At 40.7% G+C, this 20,502-nt stretch overlaps 1 protein-coding gene across 13 annotated transcripts in view; it reads left to right on the top strand.

The window, feature by feature from the left end:
- LPP (LIM domain containing preferred translocation partner in lipoma) overlaps positions 1-20,502 on the top strand; it is a 628,850-nt gene that overhangs the window by 173,425 nt on the left and 434,923 nt on the right. For 11 of the 13 annotated variants that reach the window (XM_037131738.2, XM_037131739.2, XM_037131740.2 and 8 more), the window contains one exon: positions 16,325-16,406. The exons of the other annotated variants lie outside the window; for them this stretch is intronic. The gene's annotated coding sequence lies outside the window, so the exon portion shown is untranslated. The remainder of the gene's footprint in view (positions 1-16,324; positions 16,407-20,502) is intronic. 13 annotated transcript variants of the gene reach the window in all.

Raw genomic sequence — 20,502 nt, 5'->3', positions numbered from 1 at the left:
TGGACAATGAATATACTTATACCTGCCTGTAAGGCTGATACAAGATGAAAGGTGTGCCAAGCACTAGGGAAGGGGTAAACCAACTCGTGCAGATGAGCCAACACACAACTAACTATAAAGTAGAAAGTAGAAACTTGTTGCTGGGAGAGTTCAGAGAAGAAAAAAGAATGATTATTTCCAACTGGGATGGAGGGTAGGGGATCAAGGAAGGCTTTGTAGAGGAAGTACATTTGAATTGGCCTTGAACGAGTGGGAGTATAATAAAAGGAGATGCTTTCTAAGCAAATGGACTGTTGATCGACTAGAGGTATCAATGTGCAGGGTGGTGAAAAAGAAGGAGTTAGTTCATTGAATGCTGAATAGTTAGGCAGAGACTTTCCAAAACAACATGCACTGAGGAGTGGGGAGGACAAGGGGCTTGTGGAGGAAGGGGAGAAAACAGTGAGCAGAGTAGTGAATGGGAAGATGAAAATGCATGCCAAAAATACTTTACCATGTTTATAGTCTTTCTGGGAGTTGACTCTAAGCAATAGATGATCCCTGCCTTACCTATATTATGCTCTGACTCATCATTTTCTGTGCATGGTACTTAAATACTAGTCCAAGGAGATACCACTTGAAAGGAGTGGTCACCTAAGCCTTAAAAGTGCTGCATAATCTGGCACCCTCTTAGGTACTGACAGTGTCCATTAGCATGATGAATCTTTGGGGAAGCCCTGTGGGACAGCCACCAACTTGCTTTCATTTGACTCTGGGCCTTTGTTTTCCCTTGAGCAACTGCAGTTAACATGTTCTAGAAGACATACTTTAGTGGATCTCCAGCTAACCTGCTGGACTGATTTGTTTCCACTTTCCAACAGATCATCTGAGAGTAGAACTGGATCCATTCTCAGGGCAACCAAAAGCCCCATTCTGAAACAAGAAGTTACAGCACTTTTGCCTGTGGAAATTGTTATGTGTCATTTAGAAAGAAAGCCACGCTCAAGATAAACTTGAGAACCTGCAGCCCCTCTGAAAAAAGTAAGAGTGAGAAGCAGGAAGTGAAGGAGGCTTAGGTCTTGAAATGGAATGTGTCGGAGTGTGATACCAACCGCAGGAACTCCTTTAGCAGGCTGCCCTGTGAACATTTTAAGAGAAAACACTGTTAAAGTCAGCAGCTTACTTACAGGCCCCAGGGACGGCATAATGTCTGTTTGCTTCTTTACCCTGCATTGGCCTGAGTGGAAAGAAAGGCCGGGGACTGTATTGACTGTATGCTTCATGCTGAATACTGTGTTAGAAGCCATCACTTAATCCCCTCAACAATCTGACTGGGTTAGGATTATTAATCTTTTCTTTTATAAATGAAGATGCTGACTCCCAAGGTACCTCACTGAGTAGATCATATTTTACTTTTTGCACCCGTCCCATGCTCCTTTCCCCAACTGTCTGGTGCACTCATGTTCTTCCAGGTTGTAAAAGAGACTCCGCCCTCAACCCCACGTGGCCCCTAGTCCTAAGTGACCCAGTGATCTTCTTGTTCTTTAGGTCTGTCTGCTCTCTCCCCTTCAGATTCAAACCTCTCAGTGACTCTGGAGTGCAGGTGCTTATGTTGCACTTCTCTGCCTGCATTCAGCATTCTCTGTGCAGGACTTCATGGTAACCTTGCAGGGGTGTCCAACCTCTTGGCGTCTCTGGGCCACACTGGAAAAAGAAGAGTTGTTTCGGGACACGCATTAAATACACAAACATTAATGAAAACTGATGAGAAAAAAAGGATTTGAAGTAAATTTATGATTTTGTGTTGGGCCACATTCATAGCCATCCTGGGTCTTATGCAGCCCCTGGTCTGCGAGGTGGACCGTCCGGCTAGAACCAGACCTTTACCTGACAAGGAACCTCCTGTCTAGTGCATTGCTCTAGACCTTCTTTGCTGACATATTTTTAGTTTTCTGGATTCTGAACCTCATTATTTTTAATGTCATCTCCCACCTCCAGGAATATACTGGCTACTCTCTTATTTTTTGGCCAGGTCTTTCCTTAACTTCCAAACAGCACGTTTTGAACTTGGCCTGCATTGGAATCACCTGGGGAATCTCAGCCTCAGAAATTGTGGCCCACTAGGTCTGAAAACATACCGTGGGAGAGTTTGTACTTCTAACAAACTCTTAGATGGTTCGGAAACTGTCAGTCTGTGGGCTCACTTTGATGAGTGCAGCTTTAAAGTATAATTCAGGACTCCTGTTTTTCAGGAAATTTAAGCATCCTAGCCCACAGGTTCCTTTTCTTTCTCCCTCTCTCCCTCCCTCCCTCCCTCCCTCCCTCCCTCCCTCCCTCCCTCCCTCCCTCCCTCCCTTCTTTCCTTTATTATATTCTCATGGAACCCTATACAAATTAGATATCTTTCCATTCATGTAAGTCTCAGGGGCTCCATCATCAACTTCTTGTGCCTGGTTAACACTTGAGAATAAGGGAGACAACTTGGTGAAAATGAACAAATATCTGGATGTGGAATCTCGAATCCTGATTTTTCATCCTATCACATCCTCTCATGAGCTGTGTGGGGGCAAACCACATCTTGTAGAGTTGTTTCCTCATCTCTAAAATAACCATCCCATTTCTTCTTAAGGCAGAAGCTCATGGAAAGTATCAAATGAGATCATGGATATGTAAATGCAATAATGTTCCTAGTACATTATTTTTTGTTATTTGATTTTTTGTGTGGTTGACTCATTCACTTTATCACTAAGGACGAGGCATGAAGGAAATGCCGTTGGTTTCCAGTGGGATGTGGAGGGGAGGGCGGGGCTGAGGGGAGGCTGCCACGTCAGGAAAGCTTTCTTACATCCCTAGAAATGATTTTCATGCCGGCAGTTGTGAGCCTGTGCTCAGGTTGGGGTAGCAATGTTGTATTTATATTGTGCTCTGTCTTCAGTTAGACTGTGATAATGAGTATGCAGACTGTGATCATATTCTGAACTGATGTACACGCGAGAAAAATGATGAAATATTAACAGTGGTTGTCATTTTCAGGAGTTAATAGGGTGTTTGCTAGTGGCTAAAATTGTAAATTCTTAAAATTCTGTTTCCTATAACAAGAATACCTACAGAAGGAAGTGTCCTCTTCTAGATTTTCTTAAGAAAACATCTACTTCTTAAGTGTCCACTATGCAGAAACTAGCTCTGGTATTGAGGAATAAAAACATGGTTAAACATAATTTCTTTTCCCAAGGAGTTTACAGTTCAATGAGAGACACACACAGAAATGACTAGAAGTTTTTCACCTCCTAGACAACAGTATGGTGGTTACCTGAGGGAAAGCAGGGGAGGGGAAGGTCGGAGAGCGGCAAGGAAGGGTACATGGTGATGGAAGGGGGCTTGGCTTGGGGTGGTGAACACACAGTACAATATATAGATGTTATATTATAGAGTTGTATACTCAAAACCTATGTGCCTTTATTAAATACTGTTACCCCCAATAAATTTAATAAAAATAAATAAGAAATACCTACCTGGTTTAAAAAGCAAAATGACCTAGTTGACAAAGGAGAGATGCAGACAGCATGCTGTGGGGACTGCAGGAGGGTTCCCTCAGGAAGGGGACATTTGAGCACACGTTGAAGAGTGGAAAGGATGTCAGCCAATGAACTTCAGATAGGAACATGTCACACGAAGATATAGTATGTTGTTACTACTCCAGGCATTTCTTGTGCAGGGGTGTCCCACAGCCCACGGGCCACCTGCAGGCCAGATGTGGCCTGGCACAAAATCGTAAATTTACTTAAAATATTATGAGATTTTTTGTGATTACATTTAGAAATGTATCTAATGTGTGGCCCAAGACAACTCTTCTTCTTTTAATGTGGCCCAGAGACACCAAAAGGTTGGACACCTCTGGCTAGGGTTTTCTAGTTGTAGTTACAGGAAAAGTATCAATACATAGAATATGAGAATAGCTCCTTTGAATCTCCCCTACTAATATTCTGGTCCCTCAGACTCTGCTTGCTTATTTTATTTCCTTTAGTGCATTTGTCCCCTCCTTTACAGAATGTTTCTTTTTGCTACTCCCCTTTTTGAGTTTTTTTTCCTGGTCATTAGCTTCTCTCTTCTGCAAAGTTGGTTAACCCTCAATACCACACTTTTTTGGACCTCCTCCTTCTCTTGCTTCCAAATATTTAAAATTCTCCTCCATCCTTTACTCCGTGATTCTTGTTTTTACTCCCAGCCTTAACAATAGCTTCCTTTCTATTTCCCTGCTTTGATTAGAGTAACATGTTTGCAATATGAAGACACTGATCTTCACTTCTCCTGGCTCCAGATCACCAAACTCATAATGGCAAGTCTAGTCTGTACTTACATGCATGTGGTGCTTATTGTGTCCAAGAAGAGATAAGGTCACAGCGAAAGGAAGCAGGCTGTTAAAATCTTCTGGAATAAAACTTCAGGTGCCAGGCATGTCTGAGAATGCAGTATAGACTTTACATTCTGTGGCAGGATGTGAGATGCTTTTGATGTTCAAAGCTTCACATTTTGATACTTATAATAATGCAATGCAAGTTCACATCAACTGTATCCAGTCAGTTCTCCATCCACTCCATTAGTATTTCCAGATGGGAAAATTCATTTGAGTTCAATTTTTGTTTGAGACCCAACTGTTTCTTAAATAATTATTGTAGTTATTATCTACTTATTTTTTCACAACTGATGGGAAGGGGAAATTAAGCAACTGTGTGATTAGCAGGGTATGAGATTAAAGATCTTTTGCACAGAGTCAAGGATTTATTTACTATAAAATTTCTCAACTGAGAATTAAGTATCATTAAGATTGGCCACAAGGTGCTCTCTGTGGCCATTTAAGTTTGATTTTTCACATCTAGTTCTTTGCTAAAAGGTCTTTAACCATTTCTGGAAGGAAAATGCTGGCCAAGTCATCATGCATTTCTGAAGTTAATAGTCAAGGTAACGACCACATTTCTGTCACTTATAACAGTGCAACTGGAAGATCAGCCTCACTGCTCTCAGCAAAGAGTAAGCTCTAATTTGAGGAAGTCAGGTAAACTAGAAAAAGTTGCAGCTTTGGTCTTCCCCTTTGAAACTCCAAGAGTTTCACCTTTCCTTAATGCAGGTGCAGACCTATGGAATGTGATGTTTATCCTTAAATTTTTCTTAACCTGTGTTATGTCACTTCTTGAGTCCTTTTGTAAATACCCTCCTGTGAGTGGGTTCTAGAGAGTGCCACACCCCTTTTTGTTTCTGGGGGATGTCAGTAGTCTTCTGTAGAAGCAGTAGGGTGTGATGGGCAGGCACATTAGCTAGAGTCTCTTGGCTGAATTTTGAAGACAGTACTTCTGTTTGCTTCAGCAAGTTACCAGAGATCTCTGCAACTCGTTTGCTTTATGCCCTTATCTAATGGAAAGAACAACAGTACCTACCTCCAGCGTTACTTTGAGGATTTTAAGAGTTCATACCTGGGGACTGATTAAGGCTCTGTCTGACTCATAGTTCATGCTCCTTTAGTCTTAACTGCCTCCATTTTTTAAGGCGATGTATTGTTCTAAGTGTGAAGATCTTTGTTACACTTTTGACATGGACTTGTTCAACTTCCAGCCTGGAATCCTTAATCTATTCCTATCTCCTTGTCTTGAGTAGAATCTTTCCTATACGATAATTACTTACATACTTGTCTTAATTCTTTCTTTAGACAGATTTTATCTTTATATTCATTGAATTCAACCAGACCCAGTCACTGACCCTAAGGGATTTTGGGGGGGGGAGAGGGGTGGGAGAGTGAGATTGGTGAATGTTCATACACTAGAGATATCTCTGTAAGAGTCAATAAATTTAGATCATATTTCTAAATACTCAGAGGTATAGTTAAGGGATTTGTGGTCACTAGAGGAGAGACACACTAGTTCTGGTTGGGATTAGAGGCAAGTGTGGAACAAAGGAAGGAAATTGTCCTGGAGGAGGAGGGATTTGATCTGGAACCTGAACACAGGGTATAACTGAACTGGTAGAAAAGGAGAAAAGACTTCCCAGGCTGAGCGAAGAGTGTGAGCTGCACTTCATTTTTTCACAAATCCCTCATGCTGGCCTCTGGCTGCCATCCAGACCCTTTAGAAAACTGTTATTGCAGGTGGTACCTCAGTCGGAAAGCCAGGGAGTGTGTGAGTGAGGCTTTCATCATCTCCAGGTCCACTTGTAAAAAATAGAGAGAGGGGCCAGCCTCCTGGTGCACTCTAATAAATGCTTGTGACAAGGGTTTGTTTTTATTGTAGGTGGGAGTATGAGAGAGAGAATAGGGGAGACAAAGGTAGAAAATGCTGGACGTTTGTAGGGGGATTATAACGAAAGCTATGGAATGCTCTTAATTTTTCCCCCAGATCACTTTTAAGGGTGATAGAAGTGATTTTGCTTTATAAAGTTATGATGAAAACATCACTTTTTTATTTCTTCTTTTTGTTAAGAGCCAGTATTAAAATCACTGTTGTCCTCTGTCCTAAAATACATATCTGAGTGGAGTTAGGCAAGAGAGTATTTCCTGAAATACATTGTATTCTGGGTAGTAGACCTGGACGTTTACACACTTTTCCTCTGGAGGGGGGTCATTGTAAGCCAGGTGCCACCAGCAACCCTGTGGTGGTTTGTTGAGTGTGTTTCAGCACTTCTGGTGTCCGGCCTCAGCTCTCTGCCATGACAGGGTGTTTTTAAATTTACGGTCACTTTTAGCAAGTGGCTTGATGAGGCATAGTAATGTGCATGTTGCTGGCCAAACATTACATGGCATAGCTGCAGAGTAACGAGACTGGAGTCTTAGCCAATGCCCTAGAACATGAACTTGCAAGTAGTAGGGTTATCCAGGCAGTGCTCTTTGCAGGGTGCCATCCTGGCACAGGGAGCACTGGCTCTAAAGTTGCTGCCTTTCCTCAGAACATCCTTGGAATTGCCTGTGGAGATAACGATGAGCCACACCCGAAAGTCTTAGAGTCAATCATGCAATGTGAGACTGTGCAATCCACTTACTTCATTCTGACTATGAGAAAACAGAGGCCCGGGACAAGCATTGATGTGTATAGCTGGCATTCCTTTAAATAGGGCCAACATCAGTGCTCAATTTTCTTGTCAGCTCAGCTTTGCCCGGTATCTTTCATTGTCTCTCTGCCTTAAATATGATTGATTCTAAATAATTGGAAACAAAAAAGAGATAAGGATGGTGAGGGGACTTTTCCTTAATGTTGCCTGATATCACAATGTCTGCAGTGCAGGCAAATGGCAGCCATCCCTTCTGGGGTGGGGCTCCTTCTGGATTACAATAAAGTCTCAAGAAATAGAAATTACTTTGACTGTCAAAGTTTTTAGTTGAGTATCGTTGCAGCTATTATAAAATCTAGAATAGATAAACATAAGAGTTAAACATGCAAGTTCCTAATTGGGTGGTAGAACTTAGTTTACAGGGGCAGGGATGCTGTCATGGATAAAGCTATGTATGTCCTTGTCATGATTTGCTGTCATTTGCATGGCAGCAACTAGGAAAGTGTGCTCATGGAATACTTGTTCTACGGATGGTCAAGTGAGTTCAGGAACCGCATGTTACCATAGCACCCGTTTCGAAGATTCTCCATGTATCTTGAGCAAGATTAACTCTGAGCAGTCCTATAGGTAAAAGCAATAACCACAGCATTCCTTTCTGTTCTGTTAAATTCAGATTTTGCCAAATTTATTTTTAATGGGACCATTTTATGGATGACTTCCCAGACTGTGTTCTACAGAGCATTCTTTGGATAGCAGGACTTTATTGTTAAAATTCTTAAGGTTCACATCTGTCATCTTATAATTTGTGTGAAATATAAAGCCATTTGGGCTAAACTGTAGACCTTCATCTACCATCTCTTCTCCACAGGAAAACTTGCAGGTTTATTTCAGGATCAAACCCTTTTGATATGAAATGCTGTTGGGAGAAAAAAAGATACATATGCACACACACACACATTTTAGAGCCTAATAATTTCAGAAAGAAGACAGTGTTTTACCTGCCAAACCCAATTTTCTGAATTAGGGCTTTAACTCAGAGAGTCGTTCCTGAAAATAGCTTGTTTTTAAGTAAAACTTTGTTGGCTTTTTGTGGTAGACTTTTTCACCATTGAAGCCATGAATATGGGTGATTTTAACTGACATGTTTCTTGCATTCAAAACCGGGGCTTATGGAGGAAACAAACACTTACTTGAACTTTTCTGAAATAGTTGGCTTGACCGTTTGTCATTTTTTTCTGTTTATTTAGGATGTTAGCTTTTTTCTTTTAAGCTGGAAGGGTCCTTGTTGATCTTTTCTGAGCCTATACTTGACAGATGAGGAAACAGGAGCCCATAGTGCTTTGGTGACCTTCCCAAGTCTCTTTACTAGTGACAAAACCAGAATGAAAATGAAAGTCTCCCAGTTACCTGGTCAGTACCTTTTTTTTCTTATTGTACATGCTGTTAAAAAGAGAGGGCTTACTTGTCTCTCTTGATTACATCATAGGTGAGATAGTAACGTCTATACATACACTTATACATACGCTCATACATCATATATACATACACAGATGATACGTACATAGAGGAAAGAGCCCGTAATGACCAACTTTTACCCTCAGGGGATGAAGATCTCCATAGGCCTTTGACTGTCTCTTTTCCAGGAGGACTTTACCCACCTCAGGCCAGTCCTTCCAGACTGTTCACTGGAGAAACGTATTCACTTAAGAGATTTGTGTGAAAAGGAGGGTCCTGCCCCACATTTTGTCCGTCTGTCTTGTCCATCTGTCTTGTTTACAGCAAGGTGGTGTTCAAGTTGTCTACATCAGAAGATATGGCTTATCACCAAGAGCTTGAGGGATCTGGCTTAGCCGTTCATCAGTGTGGTTATTTCGCCCTCTGTCCCTCCTCCTTTCTTCTAGCCTCTTCTTTTCTCTGTGGCCTTGTCTTCAGTGGGGTTTCCTATCTCTCCATAGATAGGAAAGAAAGCTCAGATCCAAGGTAGATATCCCTTCTGCCAGGTTTAACTCAATTGTAACAAAAATTCTTATGCCTCTGAGGGTTTTTTTTTTAGGTTATGGGTCATGGGAAATTACCCATTAAAAGATACTGGGGAATCTGTAGTCTGATGTTAGCTCTGTCTGTGGTATAGTACCCTGTGAAGAGAAGTGCATGTAATGAAAACACAGGTTCTGAGCTGCACTTTTCCACCAACTAGCTATGCAGTTCTGGGAAAATGAAGGGACTTACTGAGCCTCGTTTGACCCAGTCTCTTCCTTTGGGCTTGCAGAGTCATGAACCTAGATTTTAACTTTAAGTTGTTGTGTGGAATAAATGAGATAATTGATACAAAAGGGCTTTATAAACTATGAAACACCCTATAAATACGTGTCAGGCATTATTATTATCAATGATCATAGCAGACAGATACACACTGCTGTCTTTGAGCCGGGTACCATTTGAAGCTCAGTCCATCCATTAGCTCACTGGATTCTGACAGCAGCTCCATGTGTTAGTGAATAGCACTGGTCATCGTGAATTACCAGGCCTGGCTGCCCTCCTGGATCTGCCGGTGATTTACCCCATGGTCCCTTCCCTTCCCTGGGCCTGAGTGGTACTCTTTGTAAAAGCGGCACTGGACTCCAGAGGAATGTAAGAGCCCTCTGTTCTGGCATTTGTGCAGGGCAGTTTTTGGCCCTCACAGGCTTAGCCACTGATTATTAATTAGAGCTCACATTTCACCGAGGGCTATCATAATCTTCATTTTACAGATGAGTTCATGCAAAAGCACAGAGAGCACATATAAATTTCCCAAGGCTGCATAGCCAGGGAACAGTAGTGGAGCCGGGATTCAAACCTAGCTCCAGTGCCCCAGGATGATGGCAGGTAGATAGATTTAGAGAACTTGACAGTGAGGTGCATTGTCAGGCTCCCCATCTAAGCAGCATCAGTGATTATCGTTTAGCTGGTAAGGTTTTGGTGTTGTTGACATTTAACTCCACAGTTAGATTTTCTGTCTTGATTGCAGGTTTTCAGTACTGGAGTGTGTGTTTCTCATGTCTTAGCACATGGTAGTATCCTCCTATATGTGCACAGTTTGTTTTCTGTCCAAACTTTAGATTCTTTGAATGCCTCAGGAGGTCTGCTGTTGGCGTCTACCAAAACTGTGTTTGGCAAAATGACCTTTTCACATTGAAAACCCCTTGAGGAGGCTGCCGAGGTGCAACTCTGGACAAGCCTCCACAGGGGAGGCAAGTTTCAAGCTGCGGCCCTTTGTTTTCTGCACGGCATGTTCACTTTCGACTTTCCTAGGGCTGTGAGTTTTCTGGCTGTTGCAGCTGCTTTTCGATTTGCAATTATTTTATTTTTCTAAAGGCTTGGTTTTCTTGGGCTCTGCTTGGATACAACATGAGATTTGTAGCCCAGTTGCATCTGGGAAAGAGTCACACCCATTGAAATAGAGTGAAAATTGACTCTTGGAGCCCAAGGAAATTGACATAAATCCATGGACATCTTTCATCTCTGACTCTGTGTTCCTTCTTTGTGTGGTGCTGTTCCAAGATCTATTATTGGGACCAGCTTTCTTGGAGGGTTGACTTTAACTCCTAATCCACTCAATGTGCTTATTTTACTATTATTGCGCCACAAATAGCCTTGCGAATTCCATAATTGATCTGCTATGAGGTTCATTTATTTATTCATCTCCGTATAAATTCTTTGATATAACCTATCAGATACTGAGCCAGGTGTTAATAGAAATATGAAAATGAATTAGACATAATCCTTGCTTTCAAGGACCTAATAATACTGAAAGGCAGTATGGTATGGTGGGGAGAACTCGTTAATTCAATCAACAGGTAGTTCTCGAGTGCCCACCATGGCCAGGTTCTGGCCCCTAACCAGAACCGTGGCTGCCAGGCAGGGACAGACCCCCCCCCCCCCATCAGAGGGCTTCTGGTCTAGGAGTGGCAACCACCACCTTCATAATTTCACAGGTAATTATGCAATTTTGGTTGTGTTAGGTGCCACAAGGAAAAGTACAGGGTATTTTGGGAATACAAAACTACGTATTTTTCTTCCTTTTTCTGGCCTGGTTAAGAAGTGGAGGTAGCCAGGTGACAATGGGCACAGGGGAGCGAGAGTGGACACAGGTACCTCTCACACGAGGGGGAGGATGAGCAGCGCTCCACCCTTGCGTCCACTGAGAGAGAACTTTTGGAAACTGGGTTGATTTCTTGCTGTACCCTCTGTAAACAGTGGACTTGCATAGTATCATAACCTGTTTTAGTAAGTGAAAATTGACTGAAGAAAAAAAAGCTTCTCTTCCTTACTGCCTAAATGTGTTACAATAACTCACTATATATATTTCATTTGTATACCCGAAGCCTTTGAATTCAATTAGTAAGAAAGACACTTTTCATGTCATGAGGTAATGCAAAAATAAACAACTGGTATAGGAAAACCCAAATATGAATGCCTTGAGCTTTCTGCTGGAGTGTCGGAGTGTCTGGTCGCTTTACTGGACTGTGGGGGGAGGAGAGCCAGACAAGGGTGTCGGCAGAGCTGCGGTTCCCTGCCGTTCGGATGATGTCCTGCTCCAGGCTGGAGGGTGCGTAGGACTCCAACCCTGTCCATCCCCCACTCACCAGACGGAGACTGGGCGGATTTTCCTAATGTACACAAAAGAACCTATTGGCTAGAGAGGCCGGGTATGGAAGTGTCTGACACAGGTTTGTTTTTCTCTGAAAGCGCTCATACTTTAGTACGGGAGGCAGACAGGGAATAACAAAACATAATTATGTTGCCAACAAGAATGAAATACGGTAATTAGAGGTACAAAGGTTCAAATAACATTCTGAGGGGGGTCTAGAGAAGGATTTTAACTGATAAAGTGGGGAGAAGAAATTTATATAACATTTGAAAAACCTAGATAGATGGCTAAGTTTCCTTTTCTATTTTTAAATAATAGCTTTATTGAGCTCTAATTCATATATTGTACAGTTAACTCTAAGTGTACAAGTCTATGGGATTTATTATATTTACAGTGTTGTACAACCATCACCAAAATCAACTTTGGGACATTTTTGTCACCCCAGAAAGAAGCCCCGTGCCCGCTGGCATTCACTCCTCGTTTCCCCAAACCTCCTTCCACCTGCTCTAAGCAGTCACTCATCTACTTTCCTGCTCTTTAGAGCTGCGCATTCTGGACATTTCCTTTAAGTGGAATCATACTGGTTATTTTCCCTTCCCATAATATTTTCCAGTTTCATCCGTGCTCTGGTATGATTTTTGAAAATTTTTATTGATTGATATTTGGGGAGAGATAGAGAGAGTCATTGACTTGTTGTCCCACTTATTTATGTGTTCATTGGGTGGTTCTTGTGTGTGGCCTCATTGGGGATCAAACCTACAACTTTGGCATGTGGGGACGGTGTTCTAACCACGTGAGCCACCCGGCCAGGGCTTGTTTTTGATTGCTGGAGAGTGAAGGAAGTTTACCCCAAAATGATGCAGTAGAGTGAGCTAAGAGAATAAACTTGATAGGAAAATATGGGCTGTAGTTTTAGGTTGAAAGTAGAATATTGGATTTGCAGAGTAGGACCTTTGGGGGATGTTATAAATGAAATAGTTGGAAATATAGTTTGGTAGCAGATTATAGAAATAGGAATAATTTGTACTTTTTTCAGGGTACAGATGTTTTCAAAAGGAGAGTAATATAACTCAATGTGTATAATTTGAAAAAATCATAACTAAACAGTAAGGTCACCCAGGTTAGTAGTGGAGAGCCACATGTGAAATCAGGGACACCTGACTTGCAAGAACCATTTCTTCATATTTTGCAGCCTCGTACTTTATAAATTTGTTTGGTGGAGCAAGTAGAAAAAGCACAGGTGACTTTTTCCATTGCAGTTATTTTTAAACTATTACAAGCATGTGAAAAATAAACCTGTAGATTATAGTTAAAAATGCTGTTCCTTGAGCACTTGAGATGAGGCAGCCCTTTCATGGTAAAGTCCACCGTGTATGTGTCATTACATCATGAAGAAATAGGCCCCTTTGTTTCATTTCATTGTCTCTGTGGGACCTTGTGGGTGTGGAATGTGTATTAGTCAGTGCAGGCTGCCATAACAAAATACCAAAGACTGAGTGGCTTAAACTACAGAAATTTATTTGTTTTCCCACAGTTTTGGAGGCTGGAAGTATGAAATCAGGGTGCCAGTATAGTCAGGTTCTGGTGACACCTCCTCCTGCCTTGGAGAAGGCCACCATGTCACTATATGCTCATATGGCGAGGGGAGAGAGAGCCAGCTCTCTGATATCTTTTCATACAAGGGCACTAATTTCATCATCAGGGCCCTATCCTTATGAACCAATCATAACCTAATTACTTCCCTGAGACCTCATGACATTTGACATTAAGGCTTCAATGTATGAATTTAAGGGGGATGCAGTTCAATCCATAGCAGAGTCTTAGTTTGCTTAGGTTTCCTTTGGACTCTTGGCCTTGGATGTGTTCCTTATATTCATTTGTCAGATTCCTGACAATCAAATGGAAGTCATCAGTATCTTGTGTGTAGTTGACCTATGTTTGCGTTCCTTGGAACCTGGAGGAATCACTCATTGCCTGTTTCTGAACTGCCCACGTCACAGGACTTTGCAAGAGAAGAGATTTTAATGGCCATCGGGCTCAAGGGCTATTAAATTAAAGGTTAGTGGTTCATGAGCTTCCCAAAATTGTTTGCACCATTCTCTGGATTTGTGTGCAGGTATATTTCCTCCTTATCACCACCCCCACAGGATTCTCAAGTAGTTTAAGTTCCTTCAGAGAAGAATCACATACAATAATTTGAAATTGTTACTTATACCTTCAATCTTTATAACTGATCTTCATGGATTTTGAAATTGAGCCCCACAGCAATGAAGTCAACTTTCCCAAGGTCACAGAGCCAGTAGGTGACAGGACCTAGACTCAGACTCTGTGGCCTGATACCAGAACCTAGACTCCTCACAGTTTTTCATTCTTAGCCTCCTGCCCTTTGCATTGCTCTGTTCTACCTTTTTTAGACTCTGGAGTTGATTGACCCTCTTGTAATAAATAGATAGTAGAGGCCTAGAGAGAAGTGAACATGTTCAAGATGGTACTGTGATTAAAGACACACAGCTGTCCACATGTGACAATAACATAAACCCCAAGTCAACACATGAGTCTCTAAGACATATTTTAAAGTTATGCTGGGAACCCATATAATTTTATTAACCAGTGTCACCCCAATAAAGTAAATAAAAAATAAAACAAAGGTTTAGTCAAATAATAAGAGATAAAAGTCAGTTAAATTAAATTAAAAATCCTCCTTTTTGACCATTGTTTCTGCCACTGACCCTCCTCTCCCTCCCTCTCTTTTTGTTTCCTTTTCTCTTTCCTTCTCCCTCTTTCAACAAGCATTATTGAGCATTCCATGCCATTTAGAGCTAAGATGGAACTATTGGTAATGGAATGTTTTACTGTTTCTGAAATGGTTTTCTGGTCCGATGACCTGGGTAGTATTTTACTCCTCTGTGGCCAACAACACCTTTTCACCCAGGAGGTTCCCAGTGGAGCCGTCACACATGAAGCAACGTTGAGGGACAGCCAAGTCCCTGAAGCCAGTGCCTCACCCTGGGGCAGAGCAGGCTTCCTGACATAGGACTTTAGGGACTGGATGGTAACCTTCATTCAAACACATTCCATGTGTGTGGAGTAGAACGGGAGTTATTTCACCTTTTCAGATTTGAAAGTTCTGTAAATGTATTACTGGATGTTCAAGGCTGATGTTTAAAAAAAAAGCCAGGACTAGAACTAGGAACTGTCAAAATATAATAAAATCATAGCAGTAGATGACAGAGATGAAGGAACTTTTGAGGAGAGACAAAAAGAAACAACTTATTTCTCCTTTTCTTCTAGAATGTGAGACCTACCTCAAGTTCCATTTGCCCAAATACCCATTGCCAATCTTAATCTATGTCCACCAGTCTGAACTCCTGTAACCTCCTTTTGTCACTGAATGATGTGTTCATCCCGGTCTTGTGTATATTAACTAACGCTGAAGTGACGTAGCTGAATGTCGTAGAACTCACATTTATTTAGGTGTTAGTAAACCCGTTCAAGTCCAGGCTTGGTTATTTATTATTTGTTGATTGAATGATGGATTTTTCTCTCATCAAATTCCAAGTCTGTAGAATGAAGTTACTGATATTGTCTACCTTGACTGTCTCAAGGATTGGGGTTTACTTTTTGACTATAGTAATGGAAGAGAAAGCTCTTCAAAAGGACTATAAAGAAATCACCTTTTCCTGCATCTACATACAGTAATTGTGATGTTTGTTTTCACTCTCTGGTACAGTCCTCCTTTGCATTTACATACACTTCTTTTGTAGCTCCTGCAGAACCTAAAACAACGAAAGCTGTGTATATAAGAGGTTCATATGCATGATTTTAATTAGGGTCTTATTTTTTTCTTCCTCTGCTTTGTTTTTGGGGAGAGGTTGTTGTTATTGTTTTAGTATTTTTTGAAGAGTTTTTCCTGGGAGTTAGTGGGGTGTTAACTTCTTAAAGAGTTTATTCTTTGACTTTTCTTGTCCCCTCTCCTGTGTCTTACCCTCTGCACATGTGCTGGCCCCCCCACCCTCTAAGAGTCTCCCGATGCTGTTACTGTTCCCCAGCAATGATGACGTTAGTGTTTTCTTTGGCAACTAAAACCCTGTAGGGATGGATGTAGGATTCAACTGCCTCAGAGAACATGAAGGCCTAGAAAGGGTTCGTGTATATTTGATTCAAGTCAGTATGGTTGCTAGTTCATGAAACATGCCCATTCTGTGCTTTCCAATGATGCTCACTGCTGTTTAGCATCTTGCTGTTTAAATTTTTTTTTTTAGGATGAAATTACTGACTTTTGTCCGGTTAAAATTTGATGAGTATTCTACTTTTGAATGTAATTCTATTTTATTCTAGCTCAGATTGCACTCTCTTTTTTATCCTGTTGTGGCACATTGGTTCCTAGACATAATCAGGAATGATACCAGACATAGAAAATATTTTGCCACGTATTATTGGAATATTTAGTAAGTTTATTTTATTATGTTGAATATAGGCTTTATGAACACATAGAATCCATTTTAATTAATTTTGTGGGTAAATATTATTCTCAATATTTTCTATTTTATTCTCACCTCATTATCATGGTTTGGTATAAATAGATATACAGTTTATTTAATAGAATTTACTTTCTGTACTAGGCACTGCATAAGATGTTTTAAGTCTTAAAAAGATGATTAAAGAGTGGTTTCTTTTCTTAAGGGAGCTTTGCCTCTGGCTGAGGAGACACATCTTCAGTGGGAGCTCTAACACTTGCTGGGCCAGGACACTTTCAACATTAAAGGTACAAAAGCATGTATTAAAGTTTGTGAGAAGAAAAGATTAAACTGAAGTACATACGCTCAGGAAATTGCCAGTATAGTCATTTTTCACTGTATCTGTAACCCTCAAGTTCTAACTTTCTGCAAAAATGATTCTTCTTTTGCATTACAGTTTTAAAAATTTATTGGGATGCTATTAATAAAGTTTGATAGGTCTCAAGTGTTTAGTACATCATCTGTATATTGTGTTGTATGCTTACCACCCAAGGTCAGGTCTTCTTCTGTCACCGTTTATTTGACTCCCCTTTATTCTTCACTATCCTGCCCCCCACTATTTTGCCTGGCTTCTGCCTCATTCCAGCTTGCATCCCAGCCCTGCAGTTTTTATTTTATTGTGATTTGAATAATAGCAAAGAGGAATGAAGGGTGTGTGCTTTTTTTCAGAAGGTGAACAAAAATATTATGAGGGATGCTGATGATTGGTACTTGATGGTGTCACTGTGTAGTGAACCACAGACATTGAGAGAAAGGCCTGTTGCCTATCAGGAAGTTGGAAACCCTCTCACCCGTCACTAGAGGTGGTTGATCAGACTCTTGGAAAGTGTGCTTTCAATAGTGCTGAGATCACACACACATGCACACACACATGTGCACACACAGTCTCTTTGCCTTATTAACCATTTATTCTTGATTCTCTTTCATCTGATGATTTTTTTACATTGTTCCTTTCAATATATTACCTCCACTGGGATCTAATTAGAACCCCTCAAAATTCAAAACACAGTGAATACATATGGGCTCCAAATGTTATCTTTAGGTATAATAGAATACTAGACACTAATTATGCTTATCCATTGTGTATATAGGTATCTAAACACCTCTTCTGCCAAATTTGTTGTCAGGCTGCAGTGAGAAAAGTCAAGGAAATAGTTCTCATTAGCTTTTAATTTTGAAGGAACTTTTTCCCCTGGAGTGATAATACTGCAAGTTGAAACTTTGTAGGTTCTCAAGTGGATGTGCAGCGCCAAAATCTACCTTATATTAACTCAATTCTTAACTTAGCACTAAAATTACTTTATGACTTGTTGAGGAAATGACTATGTGTACAAAAGCAAGCTTTCGTAGAAGAGACATACTTTGATGTCCTCTACTCTGTTGAATAGACTTGTTTAGAAAAGAAGTTTAATTCAAACTCCAGCACATCAAAGCATTTTGTAGGATTTGTATAGCCATTGCTATCTTAGAGCAGTAATTGAACATTGTTATTTTCATGTATTTATTTATAACATATATATGAAAATATTAAAATGACCCCAGAGTTTGTTGGCCCTTAGAAAAATGATGACACCAAATACTGTACAGGAAAGAATACTGCTTCTCAATCCTGGAGTCCTGGGTTCTAGTCCCGGTGCTGCTGGAGACTCCTCTGTAGGACCTCATAAAATCGCTTCACATGCCTGAGCCTCATTTTTTCCCCCTTTAACAGAAAAAGAATTGCAAATCTTAGATCTGGAAGGCACTTAAAAATTGGTCTCCACTTCCTAAGAAAATTGTCAACTAATCTTGCAACTTTCTGTCCAACTCAGAACATTTAGTAGAAAAAAGCATTACCCATAATTCCACCACCTTGATACAGGGGCAGTCTATTTGTGTGTGTGTGTGTGTGTGTGTGTATTTCCTTCCAATGTTTAGCTATTGGCATAAGTTACCATGGTGCTATGTATCACTTGGCATTGTACGTTAAGCATTTTCTATATTGCTACATATTCTTGAATGATTAAAATTTTAACATCTGTTCAATATTTCATTGAGTGATTATACCACGTCTTAATTTTTTCACTATTTTCATATATTGCTGTGATTGACAGTTTTATGCATAAATATAACAGTCCATCAAAGTGTTGAACATGATGTTGGAGGCTTTAAATATTAGGGTCAGAGGTTAACATTTTATGGTTATTCAAATCTGCTGATGACGTTTTCCAAACAGGATGTTTCTCTACGTCTGCAGCAGGAATGTGTGAGTCAGTCAGTACCTCCCAGTTGTGCCAGCGCCAGATACATTGGTTTTTTTGGTATTAGCATTTCTTTGGTTACTGTAAGGTTAAATATGTCTCTTCACGTCTCATTCCCAGGTAGATTTTGTACATGACATTGGAAAATGAATACTTTGCAATCTTTGGGAAGCTATTCACAAGCAAAACAAAGAGTAAATATTTTAATGAGAATTGTGCATGGCTTATATAAAGAGGTTCTAGAACCTTTTGAGTCATATGAAGGACCCCTTGAATTAATTGAAAGGTGTATCTTATTCCTAAATAAAAACAGAAAGGTTATTAAGTAGTTATTTTCTCCGAGAGTCCATGTAATCTCAAGACAACTTTTGAGTTAATCGTTCTTGAATATTAACAAAAGAACACAAAACTATTTTGATGAAAAGCAGGCAAAATAGCTAAGAGAAATGTGAAAAGCAGAGAAATGGGAAATAGGGACCAGCTGGTCAGATGCTATAGCACATTGTAAAGCTACCCTAATTGAAATGGTGATGTGCCAGTGATGGACCAGGTGGGACCACTGCATAACGTAACACACCTGGAAACAGAGCAGTTGCATGTAGGATTAACTATGCCTAAAGGGACCCCCTCGAAACATCCTGGAAAGGGAGGATTATTCAAATGGCTCTGGGATAATTGATAGGCACTAATGCAAAAGAGTTATATCAAGAATATATATCAAAACACACCCTGATATGTATGAAAGGCCATGTTAAAAAATAGTAAAAGGTTTAAGAAAAAAAAGAACAGATTCATTATATCTGTAGCCATTGAAAGCAATAACGCTTTTTCATTTAGAACTGGGGACTGCAGAATTCTTCAATAAAAGGCCAGGTAGTGAATATTTTAGGCTCTGAAGGCCGATGGTCTCTGTCACAACCAGTCAACTCTGCCACTGTAGCACCAGAGTAGCCATAGACAAGTCATATGTCTAACACATAAATAGAGAACACATCTGTTCATGAGAAAAAAACATATTATTGTGAATGTTAGCTTCCCACACATCTAATCCCAAAGTGAATTGGATGAATCTTTTAATTTTTCGCCAATCTGTGTGTGACAAGTAGTATGTAATTGCTGTTTTAAGATGCATTTTCCCAACTGCTATTGAACTTGTGCATGGGCATGTACTTTGTTTTCGTTTACTTTTTTTGGCTATATTTGTTTGCCGCTGAGGTCTTCTCTTCAGTGAATTAAAGCTTGATTTAGTTTGCTTATTTCCTCTCTTTGGCACCTGCTATCTCAAGGCCTGGGAGGCCTCTGTGATAACTACAGCCCAGTGCCGACAAGAGGGCACCATCTTGCTTCCTAAATTGTAACTCTTCCTGTGACTTTGCGCCCAGGGGTGGGGGACTTGATTTTCAGCTTATATTTTACCCGTGTCCTTACCTGGCTTCTTCCCAGTAGAGTGAGGATGGAGGATGGCTTTGCCTCAGTGTCGAGTGTTTTTGGCTATGACGACCTACTGCCTAGGTGGCCTCCACCTCCTGTCCACGCCCTTTAGGTCCTGTCTTGCTCTTTGGGCCCTGCAGCCCAGATGTGGGCAGGGTCTGCCTTTGTATTTCTGTCCATTCAGGTGAGCACACCTAGAGCTGGCTTCATGCCCTCCAGTTGTGCTACTTTAAAGAACCAGCAGTGTTATGTTTCACTTCTGGGTTATGATCACTGTTTCTGTTTTCCAAGAGATATGGCTGAGAAACTGGTGAAGTCACACAAAAATTCTTAGAGAACCACACTATGAGATTATTTTAATTATGGAGGTGGAAATGTCCTTGTTTTGGTCCAGCGTCTTCAGGTTCCTGGGGTGCCACAGTCACAAAGGCCACTCCTGCCCCTCCCTGCGGTCTTTCCATTGTTGTGTGTGCTACAGGAACCGAGACAATTATGACAGAGCTGAGCTGGTTTCTCTTCTCTTTTGGGCATCATTGTTTGTCACAACTCTGATCACCATTTCTTCCCCCAGATTATGAAATTGTAAAATCACTGCTATATTTATATTTCCTTTTGCTGTCAGGCCTTGAGAAGCACCATTCTTAGCTTTCCTTTGAAATTCCTTTATTAATCA

This window comes from Artibeus jamaicensis, unplaced genomic scaffold (genome assembly GCF_021234435.1).
Source record: "Artibeus jamaicensis isolate MK-2021 breed Jamaican fruit bat unplaced genomic scaffold, CSHL_Jam_final scaffold_474, whole genome shotgun sequence".
Classification (NCBI taxonomy): domain Eukaryota; kingdom Metazoa; phylum Chordata; class Mammalia; order Chiroptera; family Phyllostomidae; genus Artibeus; species Artibeus jamaicensis.
This window is presented reverse-complemented; position numbering and strand designations above follow the sequence as displayed.